General features: G+C 42.7%; 1 protein-coding gene across 2 annotated transcripts in view; it reads left to right on the forward strand.

The window, feature by feature from the left end:
• LOC144679644 (lethal(3)malignant brain tumor-like protein 4) overlaps positions 1-24,962 on the forward strand; it is a 392,935-nt gene that overhangs the window by 121,963 nt on the left and 246,010 nt on the right. The window lies entirely within an intron of this gene.

Below are 24,962 nucleotides of genomic sequence, written 5' to 3' on the forward strand. Positions count from 1 at the left end.
TCATCTCCCCCACCACCCCCGCCTTCATCTCCCCCCCCACCCCCGCCTTCATCTCCCCCACCATCCCAACCTTCATCTCCCCCACCACCCCCGCCTTCATCTCCCCCCCAACCCCCACCTTCATCTCCCCCCCAACCCCCACCTTCATCTCCCCCACCACCCCCGCCTTCATCTCCCCCTCCTTCATCTCCCCCTCCTTCATCTTCCCCTTCGCCCCCCTCCTTCTCACCCACTCTCTCCTTCGCCCCCCTCCCTCGCACTCCCTTCCTTCGTACCACCCTCCCTCCTTTGTACCCCCCTCCCTCCTTCCTTTGACCCCCTTCCTCCTTCGTCCCCCCCTCCCTCCTTTGTCCCCCCCCTCCCTCCTTTGTCCCCCCCCCTCCTTCGTCCCCCCCTCCCTCCTTTGTCCCCCCCTCCCTCCTTCGTCCCCCCCTCCCTCCTTCGTCCCCCCCTCCCTCCTTCGTCCCCCCCTCCCTCCTTCGTCCCCCCCTCCCTCCTTCGTCCCCCCCTCCCTCCTTCGTCCCCCCCTCCCTCCTTCGTCCCCCCCTCCCTCCTTCGTCCCCCCCTCCCTCCTTCGTCCCCCACTCCCTCCGTCGTCCCCCACTCCCTCCTTCGTCCCCCACTCCGTCTGTTGTCGCCCCCTCCTTCCCCACCCCTTGCCCCTCCCTCTTTCACCCCCTTCCTTCATCCCCCTCCTTTATCCCTTCCTTCGTCCCCCCTAAAGAGGCAGCGTTTCTCAAAAAAAAAGGTCAAACAGTTATCTATTCACAGGCTTTTTTGCAGCAGTCGCCATTGGGCCTTAGAGGGCAGTCCATTAGGCCACGCCCACCAACAAAAAAAAAGTGAGTTTGTGAAGGGGCCTCACAGCTGTCAGTTATCAGTCCACAATTCACGGCAGCCATTACTGCCTCAGAGTTCACGACCCCACTTGGGGCCGTAACCCACAGCTTGAGAAGCCCTGGCCTGAAGTATGTATAAACTTAGTTATCTAACAGAAATGAGTCTAATGACAGCAATTGTGTAGAAAATAGCTATCATTCATTGATAAGAGAATATTCTGTACCATGAATAATTGCAATAAAAACAGAATAAAAAGGAAAGCTCAATTGATAAAATGGGGGTGACAGACCCCGTTATACCCGTTATCCAGGCAATGGTATTATCTGATACAACCGCTTGTGTGAATCGAGCAGTTTTCTTCTCAATGCTATGCCCCTGATGACCGTATACCTCTCTCCCCTCATCATAGCTGGGAGAGGCCTAGAGCCTTCTGGCTTCCCCTGCTGCCAGTACTTGTTGCTGTTCACTAGTAGATCCCTCTACCTCACTTTTTAACCCAGTCGGGGTATCAGCCTCCGTTCTGGTGCTTGAGCGTGATGAAGTGTGTAATGATGCTTCCTCAGAAGGATTCATCTCCTTTGAGGTGCCTTTCTTGCCCTGGCTGTTGAGAAGGAACTAGAGGAAGAGGGGAGGGTTAAGAGTTAGGCTGACAATGACAGGCTGGACCAAAGCAGATGGCATGCTTCACAGTGCAGCTCCAGGTAGTCAAATGGTGCATTTCTCAAACAACATTAAGAGGTCCAGTAATTGTCAAAGATCTTGTTCACAGAAGCCCACAGCTTTGACTTGTCCTCTCCTGACAGCTCTTGAAGGACAACTGATCTTATGCGCTTGCTGCTGCAATTCCAGTAGTCCCATGAGGCTGGGGTCCTCCTTGAGTCTTGCTCCTTGTTGTGCATTGTCTTGTCCTGTAGAGAGATAAAGTTACTGAGTGCCTCAGGCAAACGAAAACATGAATGTGGGTCTTCTGCTTGTTATGTGGGATGCTGAGGGAGAGACAAAGAGGGAACTATAATGAATAGGTGTTGATTTTGGAGCATGTATGTGTAGCATAGGGTGAGAGAACCATGACCAAAAGAGTTTTTGTGCAAAGGCTAGGAGGTTTGAGGAGAATGAGGCTAGCGGTTGCTGTGAAGAAAGCAAGGAATAAGTGAGTGAATGTAATAAGAATGAGAAATGTTCTAGTGTGGCCTTGTGCTGGATGGTGGAGTGTGTGATGAAGAGTAAGGAATTGTTGAAAGTGGTGGGGGGAGGAAGTACTGTTGTCATGTGTGTTGAGAGGTGATTGAAGCACTTCCTGGACTAAATGCAGGTTCAGGAGTGGTGCTCTTAGGGTTGATGAACCCAGTAATCTATTCCCATACTTGGTGTACTTGGGGATTTGCCCACAACATATGCTAATTCAGTTTCTTGCTGTGCCATTCCAACTGCACAATCCCTTAGAAGGCAATGCAACCTGCTTAACAAGATGTATTCTCACTTCAAGTTGGCCTTTGGCTAGTTGACTAAAATTGTGGCCTGGCAATGGCTGATGAGGGGCAGGGTGGGAGCTGTGGTCTCCAGCAGGGTCAGTAAATCAGTTGGGAAATCGACCAGTAAGATTAAATAGGCCCGGGAATTAAAATACTTAAGCCAGTTTTTGGAGGCAGCGAGGGAGTTTTGAATTGTTAAGAAAACTCACCTGCTGAAAACTGGCCTGCAGTTAAAATCAGGGGTCTAGTTTTACTTTCAGATGGTTCTGATTACATTTCAATTGCTAGGCAAGAATTTTCATTGTATTAGCTTGTGGGGAGGATTTTAAACTTGATTTCTGTTGTTTTAGCAGTTGTACTGGGACAGGGGCAGTAAATTGGGTGGAGACTAATCATTCCAGATCCCTGCATCAGTTTTGGCTTTCCAGAATCACTTCTGCCAGATATTGAAAGCATCCACACAAATAAAGGCGAAACTATTCAAATGAAGGGATGGTGGCTTGGCATCATGGGCTGGATTTTTCTTCTGGGGTCGAGAACTGAACGTTGGGAGAACTTCCAGGTCATGGTTTCACACTGTGTTGGAAATGGAGCCTGACACGATTTTTCGTTACCAAGCCAACACACTCACTGTCCAATTAAGGATAGCAAACAGGTTCCTGAGACTGGAGGGTCAACAGTCTGGAGTTAGGAACCTTGTGACAGTTAAGTTCAAAAGGTCTTGCCAACTTCATTTGTCATAATGTAATAGTGTATGCTAAGTTATAGGGCTCATGAATTCTGTCCATTGTGGATACTGGGTGAGTGGGCATAGGAGCTGTTGAAATGGAGGGGTGGGTGAGCTGTGAGGCGTGAGGGCTAGGGTGCCTAACACTTATGTACAGAACTAGGCTGATGTCCCAGTGAACGGAGGAGAACCTTCTAACCTGCCCGCTTCGGCATCCAACTGCCTCCGGACTGCTTCAGGAGGCAGCGTCCCGACTCCATCCTATAAAACCTAATCACAGGCAAATCGTAGAGACAACCGAGTAAGATGAAAATCACTTGGAGTAATCAGTTTAACTTCAGTTCACATACCAATGCAAAAATAACAAATATGTTCACTAAGGGAGTTACGTAATACAGGATGACAGTTTTCACTTGATCTGTCTTACCAACAATATGTATATTGCTTCTCCTTCACCGTTTTTCTCTTGCTTGGACTGGCCTCCTAGTCTTATGATCTCAAGGGCGACCAGTAACTTTCAAAAAGAAATTAAAACTCAGTTATTAACTGAATGAATTATGCCATAAGGTTTCATGTTTTAAACAAAAGCTTTTACTGTACAAGAATTAAACAAAGCAAGCACTACTAATTTCATACTGTATATTTCGTAAACACATATTTTAGACCCAAAAAATCTCAACAGACTACTTCCCATTCTACTTTTATTACCAACCAAGAGTTCCCCTATAATTTACAGGATCTGAGGATTCCTTAACTTCTTCTGGGACAAAACCGAGGTGTGCTACAGCTCTCAGGAACTCACTTTGATTCTCCTCAGTGTTCCTGTTATTCTCTGAGGGATTTCTTGGGTTCCTTCCAATAGCAACCTGGTTAGGCGACCCTCTGACTCTTCTTAAGCAGCTCATGGTTGTGGATACCCCAGCTCAAGCATGGGCCTCACTGCTTTTTTATTCAGTGACTCCAAAATCAGACAACAAGGACTGATAGCCCTTGCATCTGGCCTACAGCTCCTGGCAGACACACTTTCTGCTCCTCAAAGCTGATCCCATGCTGATCCAAACTCCAACTGCTTGTTTCTGTCAGAAATCACACAGATAAACCCAAAACAAAAAAAAACCTCCCTGCAATCTATCCCCACGGCAACACCTGGGATGTCCCAGATAGAGATTTAAACTAATTATATCCAATTCCCAAGCCTGTCCTTTTGTTCTGGGAAACCATATGAACAATTTAAACCCCCTATGAAGACAACTGTAAACAGCTTGTCTCCACCAAGAAACTCAGGAAAGGGCCACCCATTGTTTAATGTTTTCCCACTTCCAACTCTGACCTTATGGAATAAACATAGGTTATCCTTTCAGTATGTTTACCAGCTTCCCAAACCAGTGCTCTCATTAATACATTTAAAAACCTCAATTTCTAAGCTAAAAGTTATACACCTAAAACATATGAATCATGACAGTAAATGTTTTTGCAACACTAGTGTCTGTGTCTTGACGTTTTACTTTGCCACTGACCAACAGAGTTCAACACTAAGGTGTTAGATGCTGTCCTGAATGGCCACATTTAGCTCAAAAGCTAACCAGTGTTTGGGGCCTGTGCAAAACAACTTGTTATCCCAAGCTGAATAGTCTGGCACCCAACATGGGATTACCAAGAGAAAATACTCTTTTTTTTAACCAAGCTTTTGCCTAAAACATAATGGAATCCCTATATCTGTGCCATCTTTGTTGAAAAATGGTTAAAGAAATCCCACCTTCTCTTTCTGCAGCAAGAGATAAAACAGAGACACGGACACCTACAGGCATTGAAGCCATTGTAACCGAATGCTATCGGGCAGTCAAACAGTGTAGACTACAGAAAGTTTAGGATTGAGGGAAGAAGAATCTTAAGTACCCAACAATGTGGAAAATTGCCCAGGTATGACAGGCATGCAAAAAGCAGGACAAACCCAACCTGGCCAATTACCGCCCCATCAGCCTACTTTTGATCATCAGCAGAGTGATTACAGGGGTTGTTGATAGTGTTTACCAAGCGGCACTTATACAGCAACACCCTGCTCACTGACACTCAATTTGAGTTCCACCAGGGCCTCTTAGCCTCATTACGGCTTGGTCCAAACATGGACAAAAGAGCTGAACTCCAGAGGTGAGGTGAGAGTGACTACCCTTGACATCAAGGCAGCGTTTGACTGGAGTCAATAGGAATAAGCAGGAAAACTCTCCGCTGGTTGGAGTCATACCTAACACAAAGAAAAATGGTTGCTATTGTTAGACGTCAATCATCTTAATCCCAGGACATCACTGCAGGAGTTCCTCAGGGCAGTGTCTGAGGTCCATCTTCAGCTGCTTCATGAATGATGTTTCCTCCATCATAAGGTCAGAAGTGGGGATGTTCGCTGGCGATTGCACAATGTTCAGTACCGTACCCCCCTTGACATTCAATGACATTACCATCGTTGAATCCCCCACTATCAACATCCTAAAACTGAACTGAACCAGCCACATAAACACAGTGGCTGCAAGAACAAGTCAGAGGCTGAGAATTCTGCAGAGAGTAACTCACCTCCTGACTCCCTAAAGCTTGCCCATCATCTACAAACCACAAGTTAGGAGTGCGATGGAATACTCCCCATGTGCCTGTAGGAATGCAGCTCAAACAACATTCAAGAAGCTCGACACCACCTAGGACAAAGGAGCCCACTTGATTGGCACTCCATCCACCAACTTAAACATTCACCCTCACCACCCCCGACACACAGTGGTAGCAGTGCGCACAATCTACAAGATGCACTGCAGGAACTCACCAAGGCTTCTTCGACTGCACCGCCCAAACTCACAACCTCTAACACCAAGAAATGTGAGGGCAGCAGATGCATGGGAACACCATATGCTGCAAGTTCTCCACACAGCGTCCTGACTTGGAAATATATCACCATTCCTTCACTGTCGCTGGGTCAAAATCCTGGAACTCCCTTCCTAACAGAACTGTGGGTGTACCTACACCACATGGACTGGAGCGGTTCAAGGCAGTTCACTACCACCTTCTCAAGGGCAATTAGGAATGGTCAATAACTGTTGGCCTAGCCAGCGAAGTCCACATCCCGTGAAAGAATTAAAAAAATTGTTGGAAGGATGTAATGATATAAGGAATCATAACGTGTTCATCAATTTCTATTCTTAAGCAAAGACTAGAATGCAGATTTTGTGGAGAAAGAATGGTGAGATTATCAGCACTCATTATTAAGGAGTAAATTGGGCAGCAACTTTAGGCATTTGCACATGCAGTTACACGTGGAAACCAGGAATTTGCTGTCTGAGTTGCCCTGCTTCCGAGAGACTTGACATTGAAACACACACAACAGCATGAAGTTGCAGTACTTAGGTGGACAATACCCACTAAACAGCAGAATAAGTTGGAGTTTGTTCAATCAAGTGTAAATAAATTTTTAACAGCTAAAGGAGAGAGTTTAAACTAGAGTGGCAAGGTGATGGGAACCTGAGTGAGGAGACACGAGAGAGAAACAAAGATGGCAATGAAAGATGGAAAAGTAGAAAGCAAAAGTGGAAGGCAGAGGAAACAAGGGACATAGTGCAAAAAAATAGGTAAAAATGTTAAAAAGACAAGTCTAAAGGCACTGTATCTGAATGCACGGAGCATTTGCAATAAGTTAGACTAATTAACAGCACGAATAGATGTAAAAGGGTCCTATGTGATTGCAATTACAGAGACGTGGCTGCAGGGTGACCAAGGCTGGGAATTGAATATCCAAGGGTATTCGATATTTAGGAAGGACAGGTAAAAAGGATAAGGAGGTGGGGTGGCATTGTTAATAAAGGTTGACATCAGCGAATAGCAAGAAAGGATATTGGCTCAGAAAATTAGGATGTAGAATCAGTCTGGGTGGAGCTAAGAAGCAACAAGGGTGGAAACCATTAGTGGGAGTTGTCTATAGGCCTCCAAACAGTAGTAGTAAGGTAGGGAACAGCATTAAACAGAATATTAGAGATGCATGTAACAAGAGTGCTACAGTAATCATGGGTGACTTTAATCTAAATGTAGACTGGGCGAACCAAATTAGCAATAATACTGTGGCAGATTAATTCCTGGAGTGTGTATGAGATGGTTTTTAGACCAGTATGTTGAGGAACCAACTAGGAAACAGACTGTCGTAGATTTGATGTGCAATGAGAAGGAGTTAATTAATAATCTTGTTGTGCAGGGTCCTTGAGGAAAGAGTGACTGTAACATGATAGAATTCTTCATTAGGATGGAAAGTGAAGTAGTCCAATCCAAAACTAATTCTAAACAAAGGAAACTACGAAGGTATGAGGGTTGAGTTGGCTACGATAGATTGGGGAACTTGATTAAAAGGCATGGCGGTGGATAGGCAATGACTAATATTTAAGGAATGAATGCAGGCATTGCAATAGTTGTACATTCTTTTCTGTCACAAAAACACCACAGGAAAGCAGCCCGACCATGGCTAACAAAAGAAATTAAGGATAGTATTACATCCAAAAGCGGAGTCATATAAAGTTGCTAGATAAAAGTAGCAAGCCTGAGGATTGGGAGCAGTTTAGAATTCAAAAAAAGGAGGACAAAGTTTGATCAAGATGGGAAAAATAGAGTATGAGAGTAAACTTGCAAGGAACATAAAAGTGGACTGTAAAAGCTTCTATAAGTATGCAAAAAGAAAAAGATTAGTGAAGACAAATGTAGGTCCCTTACAGTCCGAAATGGGAGAATTTATAATGGAGAACAAGAAAATAGAAACAACTACTTTAGTCCTGTCTTCATGGAAGAAGACACAACTAACTTCCCACAAATACTAGGGAACCAAGGGTCTAGTGAGAAGGAGAAATTGAAGGAAATTAGTATTACTAAAAAATAGCACTACAGAAATTAATGGGGCTGAAAGCTGATAAATCCCCAGGGTCTGATAATCTACATCCCAGGGTATTAAAGAAGGTGGCCATGGAAATAGCGGATGCGTTGGTTGTTATCTTCCAAAATTCTATAGACTCTGGAATAGCCTGGCAGATTGGAGGGTGGAAAATGTAACCCCACTATTTAAAAAGGAGGAAGAGAGAAAAGAGGGAATTACAGACCGGTTATCCTAACATCTGTCATAGGAAAATGCTAGAATCTATTATAAAGGATGTGATAACAAGACACTTAGAAAATATCAACAGGATTAAACAAAGTCAACATGGATTTATGAAAGGGAAATCATGTTTGGCAAACCTACTAAAGTTTTATGAGGACATAACTAGCAGAATGGATAAGGGAGAACTGGTAGATGTGGTCTATTTGGATTTTCAGAAAACTTTCAATGAAGTCCCATGTAAGAGGTTGTTTTGCAAAATTAAAGCACATGGGATTGGGGGTAATTTATTGGCATGGATTGAGAATTGGTTAGCAGGCAGGAAACAGAGAGTAGGAATAAATGGGTCTTTTTCAGACTGGCAGGCGGTGACTAGTGGGGTGCCGCAGGGATCAGTGCTTGGGCCCCAGCTACTCTCAATATGTATCAATGATTTGGATGAGGGGACCAAATGTAATATTTCCAAGTTTGCTGATGACACAAAACTGGGTGGGAATGTGAGTGCTGAGGAGGAGGTAAAGAGGCGTCAAGGTGACTTAGACAAGTTGAGTGACTGGGCAAATACAGGGCAGATGCACTATAACGTGGATAAGTAAGAGCTTATCCACTTCGGTAGGAAAAACAGAATGGCAGTGTCATGAAAATATAATAATTTTCTCATAGTATTATTGTGATTTATTGCAAAGGTAGATTAATAGTGGAGTTTGGATTAGTTTCTCTATGTGTATGTGGGATTAAATTGAATTTGACACAGCTGGCCTGGAGGCTTTGAGTTATCAACAAGCAGCTAGGTTTGAAATGCTAAATACATAAACATGGCTGAAGTTTTAGAATGTGAATTGTGAGGAAAACTTGCATTTGTAGATAAATTAGGTTAGTTTGAATTTCAAAGAGATGGTAAGATGTTACATCTAGCCAGAAGAAGCAAAGCCAAACAGTTTTTTTTTATCCATTCATGGGATGTGGGCTTCGCTAGCTGGGCCAACATTTATTGCCCTCGAGAAGGTGGTGGTGAGCTGCCTTCTTGAACCGCTGCAGTCCATCGGTAGGTACCCAGCGACAGTCAAGGAACGGCGATATATTTCCAAGTCAGGATGGTGAGTCACTTGGAGGGGAACTTCCAGGTGGTGTTCCCATCTATCTGCAGCCCTTGTCCTTCTAGATGGTAGTGGTCGTGGGTTTGGAAGGTGATGTCTAAGGAGCCTTGGTGAATTCCTGCAGTGCATCTTGTAGATGGTACACACAGCTGCTACTGTGCATCGGTGGTGGAGGGAGTGAATGTTTGTAGATGGGGTACCAATCAAGTGGGCTGCTTTGTCCTGGATGGTGTCAAGCTTCTTGAGTGTTGTGGCAGCTGCACTCATCCAGGCAACTGGAGAGTATTCCATCACATTCCTGACTTGTGCCTTGTAGATGGTGGACAGGCTTTGGGGAGTCAGGAAGTGAGTTACATGTCGCAGGATTCCTAGCCTCTGACCTGTTCTTGTAGCTGCAATATTTATATGGCTAGTCCAACTCAGTTTCTGGTCAATGATAAGCCCCCAGGATGTTGATAGTGGGGGATTCAGTGATGGTAATGCCATTGAACATCAAGGGGCGATGATTAGATTCTCTCTTGTTGCAGATAGTCATTGCCTGGCACTTACATGGCGCGAATGTTACTTGCCACTTGACAGCCCAAGCCTGGATATTGTCCAGGTCTTGCTGCATTTGGACATGGATTGCTTGAGTATCTGAGGAGTCGCGTATGGTGCTGAACATTGTGCAATCATCAGCAAACATCCCTACTTCTGACCTTATGATGGAAGGAAGGTCACTGATGAAGCAGCTGAAGATGGTTGGGTGAGGACACTACCCTGAGGAACTCCTGCAATGATGCCCTGGAACTGAGATGACAAACCTCCAACAACCACAACCATCTTCCTTTGTTATTCCTTTGCTAGTTATGACTCCAACCAGTGGAGAGTTTTCCACCTGATTCCTATTGATTGGAGTCATACCTAGCACAAAGGAAGATAGTTGTGGTCGTTGTGTGTTTATTTTTCCCAAAGGTTACTGATAAAATTAGTACTATGAAAGATTTGTATTATGAGAGGAGTAAAGTTCCAAAGACATATCGGATCAATTCAATTTGCATTAAAAAAGGAGAAACCTGCATAAAGGAGATGAGGCTGTGTGTCAGAGCAGAGAAGGAATTCTAAGGTCTAACAATATGAAAAGCCTCCAGCATCTGTGCATTAAGTTGCTGTCTACAGGAACCGAAGCTGAGAAAACTCATTTTGAATGTGACTGTCCAGGGTATTGTGTTGCTTTGGCTGGGTCTGTTTAAATCTATTTTTACTGTTGCCTTAGCAGAGGTGTAATTGGGAGCCAGATTAATTAGAGGTTTTAGGCGTTATTATAGTAGTAATTTGTAGGCTTTATGTATGTGCTTGAAATCTTTTCTTTGTTAATAAATGTGTAATTTAGTTTTCTAAAAATCTCTGAAGTCATGGCAGTCTTATCACTTCTGAATTCAGGGCACCCATCTCGAAATAAAATACAAATTGCAAAGCAGTTATGATTGCGTGATCAATTTTCCCTCGTGGATTTGATCCCCCTGGCACACATCATAACAGCAGAGTCTTATTTAATGATAATAGATTGGGAAATGTTGATGTACAATAGGATTTGGGTGTCCTTGTACACCAGTCACTGAAAGCAACCATGCTGGTGCGGCAAGCAGCTAAGAAGGCAAATGCTATGTTGGCCTTCATTGTGAGAGGATTTGAGTACAGGAGCAAGGATGTCCGACTTCAGTTGTACAGGGCCTTGGTGAGACCTCACCTGGAGTATTGTGTGCAGTTTTGGTCTCCTTACCTAAGAAAGGATATACTTGCCATAGGGGAGCGCAGCAGAGGTTAACCAGACTGATTCCAGGGATGACAGGATTGTCGTATGAGGACAGATTGGGCCAACTAGGTCTATATTCACTGGAATTTAGAAGAATAAGAGGGGATCTCATTGAAATGTATAAAATTCTGACAAGGTTGGACAGATTGGATGCAGGGATGATGTTTCCCCTGGCTGTGGAGGGGCGGGGGGTGGGGTCTAGGTCTCAGGGGTCACAGACTCAGGTTATCAGGTAGACCATTAAGGACAGAGATGAGAAATTTCTTCATTCTGAGGGTGGTGAACCTTTGGAATTCTCTACCATAAAAGGCTGTGGAGGCCAAGTCACTGAATATATTTAAGAAGGAAATAGATTTCTAGACACTAAAGGAGTCGAGGGTTATGGGGAGAGAGCAGGAGTATGGTGTTGAGATAGAAGATCAGCCATGATCATATTGAATGGCAGAGCAGGCTCAAAAGCCGAATAACCTACTCCTGCTCCTATTTTCTATGTTCCTATGTAATAAGTTGGATACTTTTTGAAAAAATGCAACTTTTTTGTCTCTCCTCTCTCTCTTCACCGAAATTTCTTTCCCTCTTTATTTTGCTCTCGCTGTCGCTCACTCTCTCTCACTCTTGCTCTCGCTCTCTCACTCTTGATCTCACTCTCTCATGCTCCCTTGCTCTCTCGTGCTCTCTCTCTCTCTCACTTTCTCTCTCTCTGCTGAGGGCCTAGGTAGTTGAAGACGCAGCCACCACTGGTGCATGATTAAAATCATGGATACTCAAGACGCCAAATTTGATGAGCGCAAATGTCTTGGAGTGTCGTGGGGCTATAAGAGATGGAAGAGATAGGGAACAGTGAGGCCATGCAAAAGAAGGATGAAAATGTTAAAATCAAGGCGTTGCTTGACAAGAGCCACTGTAGGTCAGTGAACACAGGGGTTATTGATAAACCGGATTTGATGAAAGTTAAGACCAGGGCAGCATAGTTTTGAATAGCCACAAATTTATGGAGGGTAGAATGTGGGAGATCAGCCAGGAGTCCATTGGAATAGTCAAGTCAATAGGTAACAAAGGCACAAATGAGGATTTCAGCAGCAGATGAGCTGAGATGAGGTGAAGTCAGGTGATGCTACAGAGGTGGAAATAGGCGGTCTTAGTGATGTCATGAATATGTGGTTGGAAGCTCATCTTGGGGTCAAGTATAAGAACAGACTGGTTTAGTCTCAGACTGTTGCGAGGGAGAGGGATGGTGTTGAAAGCTAGGGATGGAATTTGGATTGAGGAGCAAAAACAGTAGCTTCATCTTTCCAATATTTCATTGGAGGAAATTTCTGCTCATCACATACTGAATGTCAGATAAGCAGTTTGATCATTTAGTAACAGTGAAGGATTTGAGAGAGGTGATGGGGTAGAGCTGGTTATCGTCAGTGTACGTGTGAAAACTTATGTTGTGCTTCAGATGTTGCTGACGGGCAGCATGTCAATGAGAAACAGGTGAGGACTAAGGATTGATCCTTGGGGGACACCAGAGGTAACGGTACAAGAGCAGGAACAAAAGCAGCTGATTCTCTGGCTACAATTAGCGATAAGAATGGAACCAGGTGAGATCAGTCCCACTCAGTTAGAAGAAAGTGGAGAGGCTTTAGAGGAAGGCGTTGTGTTCAACTGTGCCAAAGACTGCAGACAGGTTGAGAGAGATAAGGAGGAATAGGTTAACTTTGTCACATCCATACAACGTGATTTTGATAAGAGTCCTTTCAGTACTATGGCAGAAGTGGAAACCCAACCAGAGGGATTCAAAGATGGAGTTCTTGGAGAGATGGGCACGGATTTGGGAGGCGACAACATGTTTAAAGATTTTGGAGTGGAAAGAGAGGTTGTGGAGGTAGTTTGCAAGGATGTTGGGAGTCAATGGTTGGTTTTTGAGGAGAGGGGTGACGAAGGCAGATTTAAGGGTGAGAGAGAGAGCTCTTAAAAATATCAGCTAACACGGGGGCCAGGATGGGAAATTGGGTGGCAGCAGTTTAGTGGGAAAAGGTTTGATGGAGGAGGAGGTGGGTCTCATGGACAAGTTGTCCATGTGGAGCGATAGGAGAGAAACTAGAGAAAGTTGCGAGTTCAGGGCTGGGGTTGGGGATAACTTTAGAGGAAGATTGGTACGGTGGGTTAGTGGAAGGGAGAGAAATGGCAGAGGCAGTTGATCGGGTGGTCTCAATCTTCGTGACAAAGTAGTCCATGAGTTCCTCGCATGGATTTTTTAGAAGTGCGGATGACGATGACAGGGGAGAGGGGTTCAAGAAGATGGCTTGGCAGTAGAAAAAAGGGTGAGGGTTACGTTTGCATTCCACAGTTATCCTGGAATAGTGAGCAGTTTTAGGAGACGAGAGCAGGAACTGAGTGCTTTATGTGATCCAGCCAGATCTGGCAGTCTGTGGCCAAACCAGTGTCCGTCATATTCTTTCAGGTCTTCTTCCCTTGGATTTGAGAGAGTGCAGAGTAGGCCTGCACCAAGGAGAATGGCTAAGGTCACAGTATAATGATTTTATTGGGGACTAGGGCATCAACAGTGTAGCTGGGGGTATGGTTGAGCAAATCAGCAGCTGCAGAAATGCTGTGACGAACAGAGGATAAAAGGCTAGATAGCTGGGATGTTGAAAGTGAGGTTGCAAGTGAATTAGGGGATGTTTTTTTTTCCAGGGCAGATACAGTTGGAGGTAGAGCTGGAAGGTGGATGTGAATGGTGAGTGATTCAAGGGAGTGATTAGAGATGGCCTTATCTGTAATTGATACGGGAGGATGAGCAAGACCACGTAAGATGGCAAGGTCAAAGGGGTGGTCGCATATGGGTTGGGATGTTTACATGGAGGGAGAGATTTAAGGAGGATCAGAGGACAGCAAATTCATAGGAGAAAGAGCGTGGTGAGAGCATGACTATTGATTAAAGTGAAGGTTATAAGCTAGCCTAAATGGTAGAAGTGCTGACTTCGTGGCCCACGTAAGAAATCCTGTTTGATTAAATTAGGCTGTTATGACACGGCTGAGTTGTTTCAATTCCAGCGGGAAACTTGAACAACTGTCATAACCTATATTTTCAATTGGAATGTTTGAGACACAGCCCTGAATTCAGGAATCAAACCACCAATCCTCAAGAGGTACTTTATATAAAACTAAATTAAACATTTATTAATTTAACAAGAAATTATACACATACACATGTCTACAAATTACTACCATAATAATTTTTAAACAAATCCCCAAATTAATCACTCCTAGGTAAATCTTCACCAAGGCAACAATAACCCATAGACTTTGATAGATACCAGGCAAATACATTTGACCTTACGAATTCAAAATGAGGCACCTTGCAATTTGGTTCCTTTGTAGACACAGTTGATGGCTTACAGGCTGGTTAGATCTTACATGCCCCTGCCTTACACACACAAACTTCTCTCGGTTTATACCTTGCTTTCCCTTTGAATGTAAATTTTCCATTGTATTACTAGGTTTTTAATTTTACCTCTCCTAACAATAATCCTTTCATTCCACCAATTTTATTAGTAATATAAACACATTGCTTGGTGTCTCCTAGCTAAGTGCAAGATTTCACCCATTCTTTTGAATGGTTTATTCAACAAATGCAAATGTACTCTTTACCGTCTATCCTTACGTTTATCTAATTAACATCTCAAAGTATTGTACATCAAAGCACTCAGACTAGCACCCAATTAAGCCACACACACACACACACAAAGACACAGACCCTACTCCAAGTCCAATTTAAAAATAATTTCCAATAACATTATAGACATTAATCTCTTCATGACATAGGCGTTAGACGTCAGGATGGTCTCCTGGTGATGCTAAATGCAAAATCTTAACCGTGTTCTTTTTCACAGTTGGAAAATGTACTGGAGTATGTCTAGCTATTTAAGTATTATCTTCCAACCTAAGTTAGATTTAATGAAGTTTAACCATATTTACAAGTTAGCACTTCTGACTGTAATTCTTTTTTTAAATTGATGTTTTTAGTTTCTATATTTGTATGGGTTTGATTGGCTTTCAACATTTTATGTTCAATGTAGAAATACATCAAAATGCGCATTTGAAATGTGCTAACACTGAATCGCAGGAAAAACAAGCTACTTTGATGTTTCAAAACTGGGCACTTTTATTTGCAGTCAGTGTATACTTGTTACATTCTGACTGCTTTGATAATTTACAGAAGCTACATGTTAGTGCTATTTGTAGTGGATTTTTTAAATGATAATTAGTTGGATTTTAGCTCATTTGATGATATATCAGTTACGATATACCAGATTATTTCTATAAATTCCATTTAAGATCATAATTTTATTTTGAAATAACCAATTTTATCGATGCTTTCAAATAATTTGTAGTTGTTATCACTCACAAAGTCCATATCTGATTTATCCAGAAAAGTAATAAACAGAAGCTCATCCTTGTTATTACATTGTCATAAGGTTGGATATTGCAGTGATTATTTTATTACAATTATTGGTTAATAACCTTTCATATTTAATGTGGTTTAATATTTAAGTTTTGGCAGGGTTACCATTATTTGCAGTGGGCATGAATACATTGCACAACTGCTGGCAGTTCATTAGCAATTGTCACTAATTATCCTATATTGCTCAAACATTTAAAAGATGAATGGCCATTTCATTTCTAACACCACCAGACTTATGCAATAATGGGTACTTCTGAGATTGGGACAGTATGGAACAATCATTTGGGGTGTAGCTGATTTGCGTTAGTTTAAAGATGTAACCTATTTTGATGTACATCACTGAAAAATAAATGGTATTTCATGCATGAATTTTTCCAGTCCATGTTGATATTTGACAATAAATATTACTGCTAATGTTGCCTCAATGTTAAGAGCTCTGGTCCACCACCGACAGTGGTAGCAGTGTGTACCATCTACAAGATGTACTGCAGGAATTCACCAAGGCTCTTTCGACAGCACCTTCCAAACCCACGATCACTACCATCTAGAAGGACAAGGGCAGCAGACACATGGGACCACCACCACCTGGAAGTTCCCCTCCAAGCCACTTACCATCCTGACTTGGAAATATATCGCCATTCCTTCACTGTCACTGGATCAAAACCCTGGAACCCCCTCCCTAACAGCACTGTGGATGTACCTACACCACATGGACTGCAGCGGTTCAAGAAGGCAGCTCACCACCACCTTCTCAAGGGCAATTAGTGATGGGCAATAACTGCTGGCCTAGCCAGTGATGCCCACATCCTGTAAATGAATAAAAATTTTTTTTTAGCATTGTTCTTTCCAGTGACAATGGCTGGGATTTTCCCTGCCTGCCAGCGTCGGGCGTGTTCAGTGGAATGAGCCAACAATATGGCGAGAAGGCCAAAAATCAGTTTCACAACGTCGTGAAAGCAGTTTGCGCTTGTCTGCTCCGCCCACCAATTGTGGGTCGCGTTCTCTGCCATTGGACGTTGGGAATCTCATTGTAATACATCAGCATATTATTATAAGGCTAGCCTGCCAGACTCATCTCCCCCACACTGGATTGTCCGTTCATGTCGATGGGAAAACACACCGACGTGTTTCACAACAGCATATATAAGGCGTGCGCTTGGTGGGCTGCACATGGCTTGAGACTTCAAGGTTTGTTTGCCTACCTTGCTTCAGTCAGCATTCACAGTCATCAGGGTAGGTCTCTACCTACCAGATCAGCCATGTGTGGGTGGCTTTTCAACAGTTGCAGGGCAAGGGATGGGGAAGAAGTGGCCTCAGGCAAGGGAAGAGGCTGTAGGGCGAGGCTGCACTGGGGAAGGAGGATATCCCAGGGTGCGTGGGGGGAACATGTTGATCTGTGCAACTGGCCTTAAGATGGTGAGGACTGAGATGGCAGTCTCCAGAGATGAGGCCAGGTGGATATGTGAGGATATGTGTCAGCGAGTGAGTGGTGATGCCCCATGAGCTGGCAGTGAGTGAGATGCCAGTGAATGTGTGATGGGCTTGTGGGTGTGTGAGCTTAGAGTGATGAGATGGTTGTCATACCCTAGCGCCATTGATGAGATCATTCATCCTCTATCTGCATTGGATGGCCAACCTCTTCTGTGCAGCATTGGCACTAACTACCGCTGCCATCGCTTACCATGCCGGAGTGGTAATGTAACTGCCCCTCCTGCGGCCAGAGCGGGGCTAGAGGACATCACAGCAGGCGTCCAAAATGTGCCCGAGGGCTACAGTCTTCTTGCCTTTCGAGGCCATGTCTTCTTTGCTGCAGTCCTGGGCTGGAAGCACTGAGCATGACTGTACTTTAAATGTGGTGCCTGGCGTGATGAAGCGGTGAGCTGATTGCATGGCAGGCAAATGAGAGCCTGCCTGCCAAGGAAACGGCGTGCTTCCCAGGAATGCCTAAGTAGTGCGGTGGGTTTGGGACAATACGGCGCTACCGCACTTAGTGCAAGTCTGGGACAGTTCCGCCCAATATTTTCAAAATAGAGGAAGCTCCTTAATACCTAGAAATACCAGCTCTAAAATGTTTCTGTGTGAATAGTTAATTGTTATTGGGCAATTAGCCCAAATTTTGGCTTGTTCTATTCCTGCCATTTAAATCTGCAGGTTGGTGATTGAAGTTGTGAGACCTCAGGGTACTTTAGATTAGTCCACTGCAATATCTGAAAGACGTCACCAATATTGACACCTCAAAACCTGGGCCATTGTTTTAAAATACGCTCAAGCAGCCTACAATCAGAGTACAATCTCTGAAATATCATTAAGATAATGAAAGGAAATTAACTTTGGAACATTAATTTATTGTGTATACAATATAGTATGCATGATAGCAATGATATATGAAATATATAATATCTCATTGTTACGTTATACTTATCAGGATGATTGAAATACAGGTAGTGGACCCCTAATCCGGCATCCCAAATTCCGGAAGGACCCGAAAACCGGGTCAGGCATTGCTGTCCATCATATCTTTTATTAATAAAGGGTTGATTTACAGGATTCCAGTGATGGCCCCAAACGCGATTAGTGCCTCCACATTAGTTAATGCTTTTAGCGTTGCCTGTGGAGGGACACTTATGCCGCTAAGTCAGAGAGAGAGTTATTTTCTAAGGACAATTATGTAAAACAGGATGTTATTGGGAACGTATGTCAACTACTAGCTAAAGACTTGCAGCCTATTTCCGCCTGGAGAAAAGTATTGTTTATAACAGTCAAGGCACAAAATTGATGGCATAAAATTTTGACGACTTCAGTGGTAAGAAAATTGGGCAAGATCAGCATGCTGCACTGCGTACCCGGAGACCAGGTATCCAGGACACACAATCTGGAAAATCCTTGTATCTGGAACACGTCTGGTCCCAAGCTTCCCGGATACGAGGTCTGGTACCTGTAATAACTTGTCCCTTGAGGAAAACATGCTTTTATACAGAAGTGACAGGACTAAAGACTGTATTTGTACTATATCTTGTTGAACTTAGAATACTGATGGACAATACAGTATTATGCTTAATTGCAAACAAGTGAGAACAACTTCCCTGTTCACAAAACCTTTTGCTTTCAAGTAGACTTGCTGGTAAAAAGTCCAGGTTTGATAAGAAATTAAATTAGCGTTATTTTGCAAATATGGATTCAGCATTCTGCTCAGCCACAAATTGGCAAGCATATCTTGCACACGAATGTTACTTTTAATGTAAACATATTCTCTTGAACCTTATTGCGTTACTTGAATCCCAGAAGCCCCTGAGCTAGCCAGATTGAGTCAAATACCGTTGTTTTGTATTCCAAACAACACGTTAGCAACTGCCTGAAATGTACGGAGCATCTATTTCAATATGTTATCAATGCATTATTAAAACAGATTTACAAATCGAATTCATTTAATTATGGGGAGCTTCTTAGTATTGTCCACAGTAAGTTGGAACCTACACTGTTCAGAAGGGCTAGGTGCTATATACCATATAATTTGTAAAATATTATTCTATTATGAAGCTGTATGCCTTTTGTTGTTAAATAAATACAACTTGAGGCTAATCAGAATTGAATTGTGTTCAATGGAGAATCTGTAGCAATTGGAAAGTGCTTCTCAGTTTCAGTCTCCAGGTGAAGAGTGCTAGTAATGAATGACCGGGTTCCTTTTTTTAAAATGAAAAATTGCTTTGCATCTGTAACCTAGTGTGATGGACAAAACAAATGCATGCACTGTTTTTATGCATAGCTAGATTTTTTTTTCATATTTATTTACTGTTTTTAATATTAGTATTTAAAGCACAGTAATGGATGTTTTAAAGCAGATCATCAGCCTAAATAGCTTACCACACAGGCCATATGCCAAATGTAATGGAAGGATAACTGAATAAAACCAGACCTGCTATTGAACTTCTCTGTGCTATTTAGATGCTGTGAAGCCATTTTCCTAGTTGTAGAATCAGGCATGGGGTCAGGGTTCACTTAAAATGAATGAATGGAATATCCTGTGGGGATGCCCTGACTTCCAGGCCTAAATTCCCAGTAAATGTTCCCAGTGCCTGAAGCTATGCTGAAGGAGCAGAAGTTTGCAATAATTACACATTTGTGATCTATTTCTGTAGATAGACGAGCATTTTTTTAAAAATAGCTCAGGGAGTATCACACTATTTGTCCCCTAGCTGTAATGTTTAAAATATTGGCCCAAATCTTCTGATCAGGGACGGGACTCTTGTTTCCAACCCTAATCAGACAAAAAAATGACCCACTTTCCTCTGATTTTTCGGGCCAATCTTCTATTGGAGGATCTTGCAGAACTCACTCAGCATAGGAACCCTTGGAGGGAGCAGTGGAGAGAATCCATGCAGAAGCCGCATTCCTTTTTAGGACACTAGCTGCTGTATTCTGGTAAGTAACAGTTTAAATGTCCTGAGGCTTCTCAGTGAGTTAGTGTATGGGTGAATGTGTAGGTGTGTAAGTAGGTAGGGTGGGTGAGGTAAGTGGGTTAGGGGGTAGTGTGGTTGAGATAAGTGGCTAAGAGGGTAGGGTGGGTTGAGGTAAGTGGGTAAGGGATAGCGTGGGTGAGGTGTGTAAGGGGTAGGTGGCAGTTGGGTAGGGTGGTGAGGTTAGGTCGGCGGGAGTAAGGTGATAGGAGATGGGTTGGGGGAGTCGGGGTCAGAGGGAGGAGTCGGGTGGTGGGGGCTAGCCAGGTCAGGTTGGGGGAGTGTAGTCAGGTTGGGTTGGTGGGATAGTCAGGGGTTGAGCGGTGAGCCGGGGGTATCAGCTGTATAGTTACCCATGAGTTAGACTAGGAATTTTTTCTCTAAAATTTCCTGGGTATCCATCCAGGTAAATAAGTCGGAAGCGCCCGAATTCTCCAACTCTAACTCAGGAGTTGGAGACTTTTTCAGAGGATCCGAGGGAATAGGTGAATTTCCCATCAGAAGTTCAGACTCCCCAGCAATCGCCACGGTGTCAGTGCATTGGGACTTCCACAGGGTCCCGTAATGCATGTTGTGGACTACGTCCAGTCTCCAATCTGGAGACTGGAAGATCTGGGCTATTGTTCAAAACAAACTAAAATATCAGATACTTATGTATTTTATAATAACACTGAGCTGCCTTTTAGAATCCTCATTAAAGTTGTTACTTGAATGCCTCTCTTACAATCATTCTTGGAATTAATAATTTTGCCCAGAACTTGAGTCCGTTAACTGTAGACAGATTCTGCAGTCAGAACATTTGTAATATGCACAGTTATACAGGATGCATTAGTAATTTAGTTAGCCCAACTGATAGAATGTTTTTCTTTATTTTTCACAACATCCATTTGATTATTTTTCAAGATTATTTGAAGAAAAACTGTGCATAGTTTAAAACCTTAATTCTAGTAAAATAGAGTGGCTCTGTGTGAACATGAGGGAAAACAGAGATTGATTTCAAATATGACTGATGTACTGGTATACATACTGATTGGGATTTTTGATATATACACCTACTGGGATTTTTGTCTGTCCAAATTAGAAACATTTGATTTCTCAGTAGGAAAGTCAAATTGAATTTATGAAGATATGAAGAACTGTCAATTCTGAAGAATTCTTGTAGATTTTCAGTTAAACTTTTAAATAAAAGCAGTTGTTTATTTACTTCAATATATCAAGCTGGGAGACAGAGAGAGTCCTTACTGAACCTAATGAGTTTTTAATCCTTTCCCAAATTAATTCCATCTTGATAAGTTCTCAAACAGAAAGACTCTGATAAGTACATATGTTTGGTTGATACTTAAAGAAAATTCTAGTTAGTGAAAGCTGTAAGATAGTGACATCAGCTATCTGTATAGATGGACGCACTTCTCAGAACCCATCACAAAATGTTGAAATTAATGTTTTCAGATGTATCTTCGAAATGTTCAAGAACTAGGATTGTGCCCTTTGTTGTCAGGTCCATGCTTTCCTACTCTCCTCACTGATGACCTATGTCAGGAATCCATCAATGAGTCAAATCCTATAGTCCACCCCCCTTAAGTATTGCTAAATTTGCCATTCCTTATTGCATTAACTCTATGGTTTCCCATTCACAATAATTCTAGACCAAAGGACCACATTCCCTCCCTGTGCTGCCAAACTCCAGAATCCCACTCCAGTCCTGCTAGTCAATGAACCATTACCCCCAGTGCTACCGAAGCCCAATATCATCCCTTCAGTGCAATGAAACCGCACACCTCAATCCATGCTCATGCTCAATATTGAGAAACTACCATCCAGTTGTTACATCTGGCATACCATCTTACCATGTATCTTCAGCTGAAAAATATGAAGGGATTATATTTCTAAGACACATTGTTAAAGTAATATATGATGAGCAGTCATTCATGCTTTTCACACAATAGTGCACAGATTTGCAGAATTTGATCATGAAAATTCTGATAACAATTAGGCCTGCTTGATACTTAGCCTTTCATGGCAAAACATTCCACTTAGGAAACAGTGTACCCTCTAATTCATCAATGGGCTGAGCTAGCAATTATAGTTACTACATGTAAAGGCTCTTCAATTTAAATTCAAAATTTAAATGAGAATTCTTTCCTTTTGAAGTTAATGTAAACAAAACTTGTGCGGGCTGTGAAATGGGTTGCCAGTTCATTGTTGCCCATTTAGTGTTACCACCAAAGATTAATTTCACTTTAATGTGTTCTCTGTTACTTTGCTTAGATATACACCTTATTACTGTGCTGATAATTATGATGATGATCAGTAGGACATTAGTTAAACATTGGGTATGAGTTGGTGTTTACAGTGCTTGCTTTTGTCATTGGGTAACTCCAGAAATTCAAACATAGTCAGGGCACTGGATGAGGCAGACACTTTGTTTGTGGGAGACTTGGAAAACAGCAAGAACTAGAATGAAATAATAAAACTGAAGTCAACAAGGACGAGACACACCGTGTCATGAAGAGTGACACACTCAGAGAAAAACTTTAATTTAATTGCTTTTGTATTCCCAATGTGGGACTCTGCCCCCTGCATTTTAATAATTGTCACAAAATAGATGATGCTTCATGTTTCTTGTGTTCTCTGTGGCCTTACCACAGAGGTCTTCGATTTGAAATAAGGTGACAATGAAAGACAGCATTTATCAGTCTGTAGTAAGCACGGATTTCCATGTTTGACTGGATTTTAAGTAAACTCGTGTAGGTCAACAAAAGCTGTTCTTGCAGCTTTTAAGTGATACCTTTATACAAAGCTTTTGATAACATCATTGTTATCATATTAATCATAAGTGCCTCTTTGAAAGGAGCATTATAGCCCTGCTACATAACCATGCTATCTCACTCCCTGTTCTTTCTATTGCTTTGTATCATGTGAGAACATTATTTTTTTTTAGACAAGAGCCTATTAATGTGAAGTGTAGAAAAAAAAGTCATTTGATTTATTTATGTATCCTGTAGAATATTCAGTCAGAATTTTGACTGCTGTTTCTGTGGTTCAAAACTACTTAAAAAGCATATTATAGTGTCTAGCAAATGTTATGCTCAAAGTGACGGGCCTATAAATTAATTGGCATTGCACCCATTTTCTAAGTGCAAATTGGGCACCTAATCATTCCGTCTTGCTTCTTCTGGCTGCACTGCAGTGCCAAAGAACAGATTTGGTTTTCCCTTAGCCCCCTCCTTTCTGGTTCCCTGCACAGGACCCCCACACTACTTGCCCCACCCCAAGACATTCCTGAAGATAAAATGTGTAGTTCCTGTACAGGAGCAGAAATCTGGGGCAGGATTTTTTGGATTTGGTGGGCTGTCCTGCCCCCACAACCTGAAGAGTTGATGGGGAATTATTCCCCGCTGATACCAGTTGCCCCACAGCAAGGGTGTTCATTGGCTAAGGTTAAGACTTCTGCCCCATCAGATTGGCTGGCAACTCTATAATCCTGGCGGCACCAGTTTCTAATGGTGGCCACTGCTGGGACTAAAGGCAGTCCCCAATGAAGAGGAGCTAATGAAGGCCAGTCTTCAGATAAGTCCAAGGTATAGGTGGGGCCTAGCTGGCAGGCCTTGGAGGGGTGCCTCTGATAGGCACAGAGACCTCCAAAGGAGGTTCTCCACCGACTTGCCCGACATCAGCTCATCCAGCGAAGGCTGCCAAGGTACTCGCTTAGCATGGTCGTCCCTGTCGTGGGTAAAATAGCAGTGTGGATGCGATGAGGCACTTAATTAAGAACCTCAACATGCCCAAGGATGGGCAGGCCACCTGATGTCTCCACCATTTCCCACCCCGTAAAATGGGAGACAAGTCGGGGCAGGTGTGTAGGCAGCGGGCAGGCCACAAACTGCATTTTGAGCCACCCACCCCCTGCCTTCAAACATGCCAGCGGGGAACCATAAAGTTCCACTCTTGAAGTGGGAGGCCTGTTTAGACAATCCAATTTTTAATCAGATCATATAGTTATTTATGAGTTTGTAAAAGCAACTAACCATGCACCTGTGTTTAATGGATATCGAATGCAGACTTAAAGAATTTAATCCTTTACAAAATTTACACACTGAAGCACTGATAATGCCAGAGTTACACCCATGTTAAAATACACTCTATATTTCGGTGGAATTGGGTGCTGACAGTAAATACTTTGAGCCCTAAAGTGGTGCAGGTCTGCAAATGGCAGGATTATTAGCTAAAACCCCTTCTTCCTAGAAACTTCACTCTTCATGCTAGATTTGCATCAGAGTTAAAAGGCTGTAGAAAAATCATACAGGTAGCATACTCCTCTTATAAAAGCTGGGAGGTAGAAGGGACTCAGGGTACAATCTCCCTGCATGAAGGCAGAATCAACATGAAATAAAATTGTGGGATATGTGTAACAGAAGGCTAATTGGATATCATCTTTTTACCCTATTTCCCAAAGTCAAAATTAGCCCTGTGGGGTACCCCTGGGAAAAGTGCATATCTAAAATAGGAGCTTCAAAGTCATTTTTGGAGACATCTTCAGTTTTGTTTTTAGCAAGTAAAGAATAGTTCTGGAGAAAGGGAGAACAGAAGTGATTGAAGCAATTGCATTATGTGCTTGCATGCTTTTTCAGACAGTAAAAAGAAAAAAAAATTGCAATATTAAGGTTGTGGAATGTGACTTATCTTTAATTTTGAGCATATGAAATAATGTTTCTTAAGATATAACCAAGGTATGGAAGATCAACAGTAATTTACTCGTGATATGAGCAGGATATATTTCCAACATTTCATGTATTAGTCTAATGAGCACAAACAGTTACTGCGCACCAACAGTTAAGGCATAAAATGGAATTATTAAAATGTCCTGAATTTCTGCTGATGCAGTGAAGGTACAACTTGTAAACTGTGAATTCCTTGTTTAATTTATATATTAACCACAAGATTAAATGGACAAAAACCAAAATACTTGAGATGCCAGAAATATGGAACAAAACCAGAACTGGCTGAAAGCATTCAG

This window comes from Cetorhinus maximus, chromosome 4, assembly GCF_964194155.1.
Source record: "Cetorhinus maximus chromosome 4, sCetMax3.hap1.1, whole genome shotgun sequence".
NCBI classification, from domain to species: domain Eukaryota; kingdom Metazoa; phylum Chordata; class Chondrichthyes; order Lamniformes; family Cetorhinidae; genus Cetorhinus; species Cetorhinus maximus.